We start from the raw sequence: 15,167 nt of genomic DNA, 5'->3' as shown, positions 1-15,167 counted from the left end.
GTCACTGTTAATAATGATTTCTAAAATTGGTTTCTTTTTTTCTGAGCACTGTACAAGATAGGAAAATGCAGGCAGTCCCTGCCTGTAGGCTTATGGATGAAACACAAAAGGGGAGGAGGGAGAAGAGGGAAGAGAAAAGGTGTTACGATAATGTCCAGCTGGAATGCAATCAGCTCAGTGAAGGGAAGAGCCAAATGACAGCTGAGCCAATGGAATGGACCCCGCTGTTCCATATTATGATAGTGTAGTGAAATTCTGTCATGGGGGGGGGGACCTGTTTGAAATAGGCCTGCACAACATGCAGCTAAATATAACTCACCAACCCATATAAGGCCATATTCACACCATATATTTAAAGCACTGTTGTACCACATTAAACAGTCATGGCTTCCTCTGTGGTTTGTTATGGGTGCTGGAAGGGGTCTCCTATGACCTCTCAGCATGGTTCAACTCCCAGAATTCTCTGGGCAAAGTCATGCATGCCAAAAGTGTTATCATAGTCCTTTCAATGTTTGGTGTGAATGTGGCTATAGCGATGCACAATGGGTATGATAAACTTCCTGGAGTTTTGGTCCCCCCCCCCCCGTATCTGCCTGGAACCATAAAAATGTGGGAGCAGGACACGGTCAACCAGTGGAGTCTCCAGATGACTTCATAGGGCACAAATTATGCAGGCTTTTTGTTTTTGTTTTGAAAGAATAAAATAATTTGGAAAAGTGCAAAATATATTTCACGTCTTCGTAGCCACAAGATGGAGCTCCTGTCCTTTAAAATGTTGCACTTCGACAGACTAAATTAGCTAAAAGTTGCCTACATAAATGTATTTACTCACCAATTTGATTGGAAAGCTCTCTCTCTCTCTTCCCACCCCCTTAAATTAATACCACTACTTGAAGTCATTAAATGACGGAAAGAAGAAGAAGATGACACTGGATTTTAAATATCTGATTAAATTAAAAAGAAACAAAGTAATGGCCACTTTTGTAGCTAGTGGAATGACAGCTTTATTGTAAATTAGGGAATGTTGTAAATAATTAACCTAATAAAAATAAACTTTGGCGACTGGGTGTATTAATCAAGGGCTTGCCTCTAATATCATTAACACTGTTGATAGTTTCAAAAGAGCTTCATCCAAAGGCCAATTAAATCAATTAAACTTTGTTTTGTTTCAATGGGTTATGTCCTGGGCAGTATTCAGAATAAAGTCCATGGGGAGCTGTTTTAAGGTGATTGCCCTGGATCAACAAATATGCGGTGTAATAGTATAAAAATCAAATCTCACGGTGTATGTGTTTTTGTTTAGGATTTGAGCATGTGTAGCAAAATCCAGCCTTTGGCTACCCGGTGCCAACAGGGAAAGGCTATAGCTTACTTGTACAGCACCTGCTTTACATGCAAAAGGTTGTAGGTTCAAAATCTGGTATCTCCGGCTAGAGCTGGGAGCGTCCCTCTTCTGAAACCTAGAGAGTGATTGTTAGTAAGTGCAGAAAATACAAAGTTAGATGAATTAATGGTCTGGCTCAGGATAAGTCAGCTTAAAGGGAAAGGTACCCCTAACCGTTAGGTCCAGTCATGGACGACTCTGGGGTTGAGCGCTCATCTTGCTGTATAGGCTGAGGGAGCCAGCGTTTGTTCGCAGACAGCTTCCAGGTCATGTGGCCAGTGTGACTAAGCCGCTTCTGGCGAACCAGAGCAGCGCACAGAAATGCTATTTACCTTCCCACTGAAGTGGTACCTATTTATCTACTTGCACTTGATGTGCTTATGAACTACTAAGTGGGCAGGAGCTGGGACCAAGCAATGGGAACTCACCCCGTCATGGGGATTCGAACCACCAACCTTCTGATCAGCACGACCTAGGCTCTGTGGTTCAGACCACAGCTTACTATGTTCCTAATGGGATGATGGCTCTCTCATTTCCCTGCAGTTCCCATCCCAGGGGAGAGGCCATGATGGGGAAAATTTGTCTATAGCTGCTAGCATTCATGACCGATGAAACAGTGTACAACCCAGTACAAAAGCTGTCACTGGATATTATCTGAAGTTATAAACAGGGCTGTTTCTGTTCAGAGAATCAGAGAAATGTAGAGTTGGAAGCAACCACAAGCGTCATCTCGTCCAACCCCCTGCAATGCAGGAATCTTTTGACCAATGTGAGACTCAAACCCACAACCCTGAGAGTCTCATGCTCTACCGACTGAGGTATCCAAGAATGTATGTAAAACACCTAAAGTGTTCAAGGAAACACTTGAGCACTTGAAATGTTGCCAAGGCTAGCAACATTTCTCTGAGAGATTTGACACATTCTTAAAATTGCAACCATAACCATGTTTCACCTCAAGTAACATTCCAGGGTGATTTCTCTTAGTAAAATCACAGCGGACTTCAAAGATGAGTGAAAAGCATCTGAGTAAGGCTAGCAAAAGTTCCTGAGAGCCATTTGCATGATCCTACTGAATACCACTGATATTATTGCTATTCTGCAAGGAAATTCACTGAGATTGGGGGGGGGGCAGAATCCTTGTTGCAATTTTACTACTGTGCATCAGGTGGAGTTATCCTCTCATTTATTCCTCAGGAAACATAACTAGGTTGATGGAAAACGCAGAATTATTTTACCAACATTGGTATTTCAATCATATAAAATGTGGGGCATTTGACTCTCTCTGCATGCAGATCATCATCTTCCATTCCAGCTGTGCGGTGCATTCTGAAGCCCATTAATTGTCTTTAAATTAGTTGGAGGGGGGTTAGTTGAGTCTGCATTTTAATGTGAAGCTACATAATTTGCCATCTTTGAACAAATACACGAATCAAATACACAAATCGCAAATGCATCCAAATTCACACTTCTCTGAAATTTGGGAGGTGGTTTTCTTATCAAAAATGCACCTAAGAGGAGAAAGTCTGCCCCCCCCAGTGTGCACATACTTTTGAAAATAGTGTACGAAATGCATCACACTTTGCGAAATTTCTTGCATGAATTTTCAAGATTTTAATCGTTAAAATGCAAACGGATTCAGAAGTGGGAAGAAGTGATTTAATGTTGTGGACAAATGAGAAACAGATCCCTACCAAAACAGTGACGTTATCACACCAGTGATATTTTGTCCTTCCTTCCTTCCTTCCTTCCTTCCTTCCTTCCTTCCTTCCTTCCTTCCTTCCTTATTTGCTATAATTATATCTCACCTTTCCTCCAAGGGATACAAGAAAGCATACGTGTTCTTCCCTCTTCTCGATTTTATCCTCGCAGCACCCTTTGAGGTATGTGAAGTATAGAGAGAGTGATGGATCCATTGTCATTCTGTGACATCCATATTGGAGTCAGTGAGAATTTGAACCTGTGTCTCATCAACGCTTGCAAGTCATCATTTGATGCGGCAGTTATCAGGCATCCCTTACACTCTTGGTCCTTGGATTGTTACGTTATTCAGCGGAGTGGGTGGCGCTGTGGTCTAAACTACTGAGCCTCTTGGGCTTGCTGATCGGAAGGTCGGCGATTCAAATCCCCATGATGGGGTGAGCTCCTGTTGCTCTGTCCCATCTCCTGCCAACCTAGCAGTTCGAAAGCATACCAGTGCAAGTAGATAAATAGGTATCACTGGGGTGGGAAGGTAAACAGCGTTTCCGAGCACTCTGGTTTCCATCACGGTGTTCTATTGTGCTAGAAGCAGTTTAGTCATGCTGGCCACATGACTCGGAAAGCTGTCCGTTGACAAATGCTGGCTCCCTTGACCTGAAAGTGAGATGAGTGCCTCAACCCCATAGTCACCTTTGACTGGACTTAACCATCCAGGGGTCCTACACCTTTTACCTTTTTACCATATATATGTTTAGAAAGAAGAAGAAGGGGAAGAAGAAGAACCAATTCACTGTTCTCTCACCCATCTGCCATCAGAATAATTGGCCATGGTATTGCATCATCTTCAGATGAGAGCCTTTTAGTACACACATCTGGAAAGTTAATGCAGAAAAGGGTCAGTAACCCATTTAAATGACTCCACAGCACACTCAATGGTGCTCTTAGATGAATGGAATACAATTAACCCGGCTGCTGAAGTTAACTGCGGACGGCAATTTCTCATATGGCAGAGTTCCACACACCACACGGTTAAGTGAGGTTTTTCTTCCCCCCCGCAATATCAAATAACTTTCCATTGAGGGAATGCCCTGCCGATGTTTTTCGAAACCTCTAATTAAAATATTTAGCTAATTATTTCCTGGTATGAAAGTAGGCGGCAAGTCACCGAAAACATGGAACGGAAAACAAGCCCAGGAAGAAAAGGAAAGGAGGAGGGGGGGGAATGAAACTCAACAATGCAGAAAAGGGTAGTTAAGGCTCACTGCAAAGATGCCTGAAAGAAAATCAGGTTGTAATTTAAAATAACATCTCATTAGCTTGTTTAATTACTCTCTGCCAGTGGTAATTGATTTTAAGGCTGGAAACAGAAACACACAGTACTTAGGAAAAAAAGTAATTTTTACCTCTGGTAAATTGGAGACAAGATAAAGGTTCCAACAAAGATGAAATATGCAGTTCCAATTACATTTCATTAAAAAGTAGCAGTGTTTGTTCGTCCCTAATATGAGAGCAATGTTTGAAAACTTTTGGTGTTGAATCTTTATTATATTAGTCTTTATTGATCTTTCTTTTTCCCCTGTGAGCATCCCAATTTTTACACACACTAGGCTCAGTCCTATAAAGAGTTTGGGGAAAGGAAATCACAGTCTCAGCCTCAATCCCTCAGTGGTAAAGATCTCTGCCTGAGATCTGGGCATGTCAGAGATTAAATATCCCTTTGCCTGATGCAAATGACCACAGAATCATATAATTGTGGTTGACCTGAGGGTCACCTAGTCTAACCCCCTGTAATGCAGGAATCTCAGATAAAGCAGGGATGCTTGAAGATTTCAGGCTTTGCAACTGCTAGATATGAACAGTCTTGGGCTGCATCTACACAGCTATGAAAAACGGTCTGAAAATGCTCTGGGGGGGGGAAACATTTTAAAGCTCACAATGGAAAATTACATAGAGTTCTGATTTCAGCTCTACAGCGTCACCTGGTGTCACAGTGTTATATCTCATTTAAAATATTATATTTTTACTAATGTAGCTGAGTCCCGAATCTGCACCTCCTGGACTATGGGTCACAGCTGATAATGTGGGTCACAGCTTGGGCCCACTTTCACACCATGCATTTAAAACATTATTATACAACAGTCACAGCTTTCCCCCAAAGAATCCTGGGTATTGTAGTTAATTAAGGGTGCTAAAAGTGATTGGGAGAGCCTCACTCCCCCAATACAAGCTACAATTAACAGAGTTCTCTGTGAAAAGCAATAGATTGTTTAACCACTTTGGGAACTGTAGCTCTGTCAAGTCAATAGGGATCTCCTAATAACTCTCAGCATGCTTAATGAACTACAGCTCCCAGAATCCTTTGGGGGAAGCCGCAGCTGCTTAAACGGGCATCATATTTCTTTAAAGTTTAAATGTATGGTACTAATGCATCCTTGGTTACCGACCAGCTTTGACACTTCCTGAATGTTCTGACACATGCCTTGGCTCGAAAATGTATCAAAATGAACCTAAAAAGGCACATTTCTAGATAAAAGCCTTTAGAAAGGCTTGGGTTTGAGAGAAAACAGTTAAAGATACATATTTAAACATGGGTTTAAATTTGAATTTCCATATGGATTTAAAAATAAAATGCAATTGCAGCTCAGTGCAGGAATGGGACAGAAGAGGCGTATACAAAGTGACAGAACCCAGAAGGAGGCTGATTCAACCATCTCTAGAAAGAACACAATATAAAATACAGTGGTGCCTCGCAAGACGAAATTAATTCGTTCCGCAAGTTTTTTCTTCTTGCGAGTTTTTCGTCTTGCGAAGCACGGTTTCCCATAGGAATGCATTGAAAATCAATCAATGCATTCCTATGGAGACCGTCCGGGGACAGAGGGCAAGCGCCGATAGGGAAATGCGTCTTGCGAAGCGGCTAAGAAAACGAAAAACTCCTTCGTCTAGCGAGTTTTTCATCTTCCGAGGCGTTCGTCTTGCAGGGCACCACTGTATTGCTTTGCTGCTGCCTCCTTCCTCCACTTCTGTTTCTCACGTGGCCTCAAGCATTCCAAAGTAGCCTGTCATTCACTTCTGTTCGCTGTGGGGGAATGCTGTCGGATAATGAAGAAAGCAAACCGCACAGAAAGAACCCTTTCATGTAAAGTGGGAGGCCAAAAAAGGCCATTTCCTTTCACTCCCTCCCCTTCCCCCAGTGCAAATATGGGCTTTTTGAAATTCTCCCTCTTCATTTAACACAAGGAAATAGATGTGCTGTCCTCTGTCCCTTCTGTCACATCGATAGCAGTGCTACGATTCATTTCTGCTCGTGTTCTGACAAAGTGACAAAGGCACAAACGTTTAGAGTTAAAGCCGTCACCAGTTATATCGCTCACCTCCGTGACTCGGCTGCTTGGAACCCCGTTAGAAGTTCCGTACAAGGAGCTGAGTCTGATGTGCACGATGACTTTAAACTTCAGAACTTTGACTTTTCTCGAAAGAGGAGAGGATCTGGGTCCCATATGTGCATGACAAGGAGATTTAACAGTGACAAGGGAAGATAAATTCTTCGAAGGGATATGAGCAGGTAAGTGGAAGGTGCCTGCCCCTGAAGTCTCAGTGCCCCCTGTCTTACAGTAGGCTGAAGTTACTGGTAACCTCTACTGGTAGTAGTTTGTATCTGAATACCAGGTGCTTGAAACTGCAGGAGCAGTGGGTGCTGTTGTGCTCAAATGCAGTTTGTCAGCTTCCCATAGGCATCTGGGAAGCCACTGTGAGAACAAGATGCTTGAGAAGATGGACCCCTGGTCTACATATCCTCCAACATTTGTCCAATGAAAATAGGGACTTCCTAATTGACCCGGAAGCTGCACGCCGGCTCCCTCGGCCAATAAAGCGAGATGCGCGCTGCAAGCCCAAAGTCGGCCATGACTGGACCTAATGGTCAGGGGTCCCTTTACCTTTACTAATTTTATTATTAGGGCCGCGGGTGGCGCTGTGGGTTAAACCACAGAGCCTAGGACTTGCCAATCAGAAGGTTGGCGGTTCGAATCCCCGCGATGGGGTGCGCTCCCGTTGCTCGGTTCCTGCTTCCAACCTAGTAGTTCGAAAGCACGTCAAAATGCAAGTAGATAAATAGGTACCGCTCCAGCGGGAAGGTAAACAGCGTTTCCGTGCGCTGCTCTGGTTCGCCAGAAGCGGCTTAGTTATGCTGGCCACATGACCCAGAAGCTGTACTTTCATGAACGTATATCAAGGTGCTATGTGACATGTAAGAATAAAGTCAGTGAAAAGCATTCACACATAAACACACACACAATTAAATTTAAAACATCCATAAATACATAATAGTTAAAATGAGAAAATGCATAAAGATCTTCCTGGATGTATAAACTAGGCCGCAGGTTGCCCAAATGGTTTTACCTGACAATTTCTTCAGTATCTTCCAAAGCTCCTTAAGAAGACAGAATGTTTGTGGATGTTTGAAGACACCTAAATCTGTGCAAAGTACCTGCATTGAAGTCACCTAAATTGGACTGCTTCAAAATACTCTCCTGTCCATATATGCAGCTGCCTTTGTTTGTCATATTCCCTCTGCGGGTGTAATGCTTGAATTCCTTTCCTCAAAGTGCTGGTTCAGCTATAGATGTGTGCATGGTTGGCTCTGAAAATTTTCTAGGCTGATATCTCCCTCCAGGAGTGATGGAGACGTGCGGGACAAGGCCTCTTAGGACTGGCCAGGAGGCTAAGGGTGAGGAAGAAACCAAAGATGACTGGCAGTCATCTTTGAGAATTCCTGGAGAACAGGCGAAGTCCCGGCAGACTGGAGGAGGGCAAATGTTGTCCCTATTTTCAAAAAGGGGAAAAGAGAGGACCCAAATAATTACCGCCCAGTCAGTCTGACATCAATAGCAGGGAAGATTCTGGAGCAGATCATTAAGCAAACAGTCTGTGAGCACCTAGAAAGGAATGCTGTGATCACCAATAGTCAGCATGGATTTCTGAAAAATAAGTCATGTCAGACTAACCTGATCTCGTTTTTTGACAGAATTACAAGCCTGGTAGATGAAGGGAACTCAGTGGATGTAGCCTACCTTGATTTCAGCAAGGCATTTGACAAGGTGCCCCATGATATTCTTGTAAAGAAGCTGGTAAAATGCGGTCTTGACTATGCTACCACTCAGTGGATTTGTAACTGGCTGACTGACCGAACCCAAAGGGTGCTCATCAATGGTTCCTCTTCATCCTGGAGAAGAGTGACTAGTGGGGTGCCACAGGGTTCTGTCTTGGGCCCGGTCTTATTCAACATCTTTATCAACGACTTGGATGATGGACTCAAGGGCATCCTGATCAAATTTGCAGATGACACCAAACTGGGAGGGGTGGCTAACACCCCAGAGGACAGGATCACACTTCAAAACGATCTTGACAGATTAGAGAACTGGGCAAAAACAAACAAGATGAATTTTAACAGGGAGAAATGTAAAGTATTACACTTGGGTAAAAAAAAATGAGAGGCACAAATACAAGATGGGTGACACCTGGCTTGAGAGCAGTACATGTGAAAAGGATCTAGGAGTCTTGGTTGACCACAAACTTGACATGAGCCAACAGTGTGACGCGGCAGCTAAAAAAGCCAATGCAATTCTGGGCTGCATCAATAGGAGTATAGCATCTAGATCAAGGGAAGTAATAGTGCCACTGTATTCTGCTCTGGTCAGACCACACCTGGAGTACTGTGTCCAGTTCTGGGCACCACAATTCAAGAAGGACACTGACAAACTGGAACATGTCCAGAGGAGGGCAACCAAAATGGTCAAAGGCCTGGAAACGATGCCTTATGAGGAACGGCTAAGGGAGCTGGGCATGTTTAGCCTGGAGAAGAGGAGGTTAAGGGGTGATATGATAGCCATGTTCAAATATATAAAAGGATGTCACATAGAGGAGGGAGAAAGGTTGTTTTCTGCTGCTCCAGAGAAGCGGACACGGAGCAATGGATCCAAACTACAAGAAAGAAGATTCCACCTAAACATTAGGAAGAACTTCCTGACAGTAAGAGCTGTTCGACAGTGAAATTTGCTGCCAAGGAGTGTGGTGGAGTCTCCTACTTTGGAGGTCTTTAAGCAGAGGCTTGACAACCATATGTCAGGAGTGCTCTGATGGTGTTTCCTGCTTGGCAGGGGGTTGGACTCGATGGCCCTTGTGGTCTCTTCCAACTCTATGATTCTATGATTCTATGATTCTATGATTTTATGATTCTAAAAAGGTCAAGGACCTCGGTGGGGAATAACAGTTTCCTTACCCTGTTTCTTGTGTTGCTTGGATTCAACCAGCATTCTCAGAACCCCTTTGGGTGTTGTTTTCCTTGAGTCTAGAGAAAAAGAATTCACTACCACCTCTTTTTCATATATGGTGCTGAAGTGCTGTCATCTCCCATGAATTGAGATGCTGCTCCTTAACCCATCAAACCTAGTTCTTGGGCACTTGGTTCCTGTAGTTGGTAGGCTCATATCAAGTATGACTTATACATAAGTATTAATCATGTTTATATATTAATGATTTTCCATGAATCAAGCCCAAGACATCAGGCACTCGTTTGAGTGGGGTGTGTTCCACCAAACCAAAGAAAAGAATCTGGACAGAGATTCCTCAAAAGAAGAAATCAGAATTGCTTGGAAGAAACCTCCTCCATTCATTTCTGATCTCCTTGCATGGGCTGTTACCCATTCAAGGTGCTAGTTTCCATCTTTGAAGCCTGGTTTAGGACCAGGATGTCTGAAGAATCACATCCACTTTCCAGAGCCTATGGTATACTAAGATCATAAGGAGATGTGCTTTTGCTCATTCCTTTGTCATGTGAAGTGCAGAATGTGAGTGTACTTGATTGTGTCTTTTTGATGGTGGCACCCAGGTTATAGATTTATTTTTTTCTCTATAGTTCAGATCCCTTTGCCCCTTAGAGGTGATTGAGCGAGTGGTTGCTGAACAACTCCAGGCACGCCTGGAAGAAGCGGACCATTTGGATCCCTTCCAATCGGGATTCAGGCCTCATCACGGGACTGAAACTGCCTTGGTCGCACTGGTTGATGATCTCCGGCGGGCTAGGGACAAAGGTGAGAGCTGTTTCCTAGTTCTGCTGGATCTCTCAGCGGCGTTTGATACCATCGACCATAACATCCTTCTGAACCGTCTTGAGGGGCTGGGAGCTGGGGGCACTGTCATACAGTGGTTCCGCTCCTTCCTCCTGGGCCGTGTTCAGAAAGTGGTGGGGGGGGATGAGTGTTCAGACCCCTGGGCTCTCACTTGTGGGGTGCCTCAGGGTTCTGTCCTCTCCCCCATGCTTTTCAACATCTATATGCAGCCGCTGGGAGAGATCATCAGGGGGTTTGGGCTGGGTGTTCATCAGTATGCAGATGATACCCAGCTCTACCTTTCTTTCAAATCAGAACCAGTGAAGGCGGTGACAGTCCTGTGTGAGTGTCTGGAGGCGGTTGGAGGATGGATGGCGGCAAACAGATTGAGATTGAATCCTGACAAGACAGAAGTACTGTTTCTGGGGGACAGGAGGCGGGCAGGTGTGGGGGATTCCCTGGTCCTGAATGGGGTAACCGTGCCCCTGAAGGACCAGGTGCGCAGCCTGGGAGTCATTTTGGACTCACAGCTGTCCATGGAGGCACACGTTAAATCCGTGTCCAGGGCAGCTGTGTACCAGCTCCATCTGGTACGTAGGCTGAGACCCTATCTGCCCGCAGACTGCCTCGCCAGAGTGGTGCATGCTCTGGTTATCTCCCGCTTGGACTACTGCAATGCGCTCTACGTGGGGCTACCTTTGAAGGTGACCCGGAAACTACAACTAATCCAGAATGCAGCAGCCAGACTGGTGACTGGGAACGGCCGCCGAGACCATATAACACCGGTCTTGAAAGACCTACATTGGCTCCCAGTACGTTTCCGAGCACAATTCAAAGTGTTGGTGCTGACCTTTAAAGCCCTAAATGGCCTCGGTCCAGTATACCTGAAGGAGCGTCTCCACCTCCATCGTTCTACCCGGACACTGAGGTCCAGCACCGAGGGCCTTCTGGCGGTTCCCTCACTGCGAGAAGCCAAGTTACAGGGAACCAGGCAGAGGGCCTTCTCGGTAGTGGCGCCCTCCCTGTGGAACGCCCTCCCACCAGATGTCAAAGAGAACAACAACTACCAGACTTTTAGAAGACATCTGAAGGCAGCCCTGTTTAGGGAAGCTTTTAATGTTTGATGTATCATAGTATTTTAATATTCTTTTGGAAGCCGCCCAGAGTGGCTGGGGAAACCCAGCCAGATGGGCGGGGTATAAATAATAAATTATTATTATTATTATTATTATTATTATTATTATTATTAGCATGTTCAGGGAGAAGGTGAAGAGAGTTCTCCTGGGACATGCCTTCTGTGACATGCATTGATACTGTTTTCTCATGGTTTTTTTCCTGGTTTCTATTGGTGATTATTATTTATTATTGTAATGGAGTGCTATTATTTGTGTTTCCTGCATATTTATGTTCTTATTAGGGTTGTTCACTTTCTCCACATGTTTACCCAATCAGGAAGGTGGGAGGCAGTTTGGAGACACAGCAATACTATGTGAGTGGGGGGCAAAGTGGTGAGATCAGGGGATGTTTCAGGTTTGTAGTAGCCCCTCCTTGTCCCAGCAAACAGTAGTCCAGGTCCTTAAATCACTAGAGCAATGAACAGATGCTTCTGCAAAATGTATCCACACACACACACCCAGCCTACTTTTCTGCTTTGAATTTCCATGGCTTTATAAGTCTATATCCTGCAAATGGCAGTCAAATGTAAAGGCTGCCAAAGTTCTGAAGGTACATTTGCAATTTGGGTGCCGTTACTGTTCGGCGCATAATCTCCTTCGTATATTTCTTTGAAGAGAAACTAATTGTAGTTACTGCCTTGTGGCTTTGGGGGCCTTCGAGACACCTTTATGACCAATCAAGGTACCTCCTCATTTTGGAGTTAATGAGCCGGTAAGATGAAATACTTGTTTAGCTTTCTAACTTCCTTCTTCCAATGCTATGCTCATTCCTCCAGCAAACCTTATGAAGTGCCAAATTAAATGAAACCTACATTTGGCTGGTAATGTCAAAGCAATCTTCATATGAAAAGCTGATTGAATCCATCCTAATGGCGGACTATTATATCTTCATGCAGCTCCTTATCTCCATGAATTATGTGGAAAATAAAAAGAGTGGAGGAAGTTGCTTATAAATGGATTCATCCCTGTGATATCCTGAAGGGTAGGCCCGTGAAATAAGCACAGTCATCTTTTTCAAGCCGTGTCTCATCTGTTTGCCTATAATTGAGAGACCAGAGTTCAGCTATCTTCCTGCTCCCAAGAAAGGTAGAAAATTGAGGTGTGCAAGGTTGTGGCTGTGTTGTTACCCTTAGGAACTTTTTTGATAATGTCCTCTTACCGGAGTCTGTAGAATAAACAAACTTGCCAGGGATTAATACCACAGAAGTAAGTGTCTAGAGACAAAGCATTTTTTAAATAAATAAAAAATTGGATAGGACTTTTGTCATTGACTCCAATAGAAGGTAGACTGTGTCCATTGGGTGGTATTCAACCAATTTTTACTCAGAGTAGACCCACAGAAATTAATGGACATCACTAAGCTAGGTCCATTAATTTCATTCTGTCAGCTTTGAGTAAAATTTGGCTGAATTCCATTAAAAAATTTTTTTTGTTAAGCTTGAAAGATGGAAAGATTACTGTTAATGGGGCTTTGCAAATAGGCAAAGTCTTAGGCACATATAAGCCACGTTCACACCATATATTTAAAACACTTTAAACAGTCATGGCTTCCCCTAGAGAATTCTGGGAGCTGTGATTTGTTAAAGGTACTGAGAATTGTTTGAAGGAAGCCCCTATTCCCCTCCCAGAGCTACAAATCTCAAGAGTGGTTCAACAATCAGTATCTCTTCACAGGGGACTAGGGAACCCTGTTCCAGTTGTCTTCACAGAAGCAGGGAAGAGACAAATCTAGCTTTAAGGAAAGCCAGGCTTCAGTTCTGACTGAGATGATGGTGACAGGGCCGAACAACACCAAAGCCACTTAACTCAAAGAAGTAATGAGGTATCCAGTGGAGGAATGGGACTGTTCTCTCCTGAGTGTGGTGGCAGTGGTGAACTGGCAAGACTTGCAGTTGTCTCCCTCCTCCCCTGTATGAAGAATTTAGACTTTTGAGGCTTTGGTTTGTGTTCCAAATGTCTTGGCTCCACCTCTCTTCTCAGCTCCCATTGGGGAAGTTGCAGGCTCCTATAGAAAATACAATATATATTTTTAGCTGAAGATACTTTAGCTACAATTCTTGACTGTCACCAAATAACAGGGTTCCTCCTCTGGCAAAACACCTGAGAAACACCCAAGGAAATGAATTTGAATAAATCTAGCAAGTATGGTGGATAACAACTATCCCTAGGTGCCCACTCTGGCAAAACAAAGACGAAGTGGGGGAAAGTCTAGCTGTGGCTGCCAAACATGAATCTCCCAATTGTTCAGACCAGCTATCAGGTCCAAGCTTTTATAACTCACTACTGGTGTAAAAAGGGCTTTCTTGGCCTGTGTTGCACAGTAATTTCTCCTTTTCTTCATAGCTGTGTGTGATGGTTCGAACTATAAATTCCTACTTTATACCTCTCAGGTGAGCTGAGTCCTGATACTAGAGCTATCCCCAGTCATGCTCTTCCTCCTCCTCCTCCTCCCCCATGTGCTTCATTTGAACCCCTGAAAAATGCCCCCCTTTGCAGGGTTTCTAACTGTGGATAGAGCTATCCAAGTGTACAGCTACATATCTGAGTGATCTTTTCTGGTGTTCACGGAACACTTGCAAGTGGGGTGAATTGGGTCTGTCACTGGGGTGCCACTCTGCCACTCATGGAACAACTAACTTAACGGGACTTAGGTAATAACTGACATTTGCTGAAGGCAATCCAACCTTCAAAAGGAACTCAAGAGAATTTTGGTAAGGCCAGCAAAAATGTTCAGGGCAACTCTCTAAGCATCAGCTTTCTTCCTCAAAAAATATTGGACTGACCCTCATGCCACCCCCTAATGCCTGGCTGGTTTAATCTTCCTCAGTGTCCATTTCCAGGCTGTAAAGGTCCTGCCATCTCAGCTGGATTTTCCCACCCACACGCACACACTTAGCGATGTCTAGAGTTAACGATTCCGGTGCTATTTTTGTCAAGTACGCTGGAGTTTTCTATTGCTGTTAATTAGAGTTCAGATTAATCTCATTAAAGGGTTCTTGTAACTTTTTTTCTTTCTCCTCTTTGAGAGAGGGCCAAGAATTCATTACCTGGAGAAAATAAATAAATGCTGCAATTCACATTGCCTAATGGGATGTCTAGAGTAAATAAAAACCACTTAAGACTGATTGACAGGGGATCGAAATGGTCCTGGCCTTAGACATACTTGCTCCTGAAGCAAAAGGTCATACCTGGATCTCATTTTCAATGCAGATTGGAGGCAGGAAAACAGCACCAATCTGTAGCTTGTGTTTTAAAAGGCTCGGGTCACACTGTTCAAGATGTGAGAAATGCACACAGACCTTTATTATTTGCTTTTATTCTGCAGGTCTTTCTACAAGTCCTGTCCATTTTCTCCCTCAGTTTCTCTTTTTCCTTATCTCCTTCACTTCATACCCTCAAACATTCCTCAGATGAAAATAGGGATGCTGGCCTGGGCTTTGAGGTACAGCATCTCCTCCCTCTCCAGACAGCTCTGGTAGGTGCCCAGCTCCACCTACGGCACAGCCACTTTCTTCTGCAGGGTCACCACCTTGGCACCATGCTTCAGCTTTGGCCATCCTTCAGCTTCCACCACCTCTCACCACCCAGCACCTCCTCCTCCTCCTCTGAGGTCGGGGCAGTGATGCAGATGCAGCAGCTGAACAAATCAAGCCAGAACCAAGTGACTATAACAATGCCCTTCACAGTCATGGTAGTGGCCTCATGGCTTTGCTTCACCACCCACTGCTTTGTTTATGGGAGACTGGGCAACTGAGAGGGGAAATGGTGAAAGACTTTCTTAGGGGCATTCACATGATCCAG

General features: G+C 44.2%; 1 long non-coding RNA gene across 1 annotated transcript; it reads left to right on the top strand.

Moving 5' to 3' along the window:
• Window positions 1-6,582: 6,582 nt before the first annotated feature.
• Window positions 6,583-13,299, top strand: LOC308594045. The gene is made up of 3 exons (XR_014011261.1): window positions 6,583-6,647; window positions 12,263-12,452; window positions 13,041-13,299. It is a non-coding gene; the product is annotated as an uncharacterized lncRNA (long non-coding RNA).
• The last annotated feature ends 1,868 nt before the right edge of the window (window positions 13,300-15,167 follow it).

This window comes from Podarcis bocagei (genome assembly GCF_964188305.1).
Source record: "Podarcis bocagei genome assembly, chromosome: 8".
In the NCBI taxonomy this organism is placed as follows: domain Eukaryota; kingdom Metazoa; phylum Chordata; class Lepidosauria; order Squamata; family Lacertidae; genus Podarcis; species Podarcis bocagei.
Note: the sequence above shows the minus strand (reverse complement) of the source record. Positions and strands in the feature narration are given on the sequence as shown.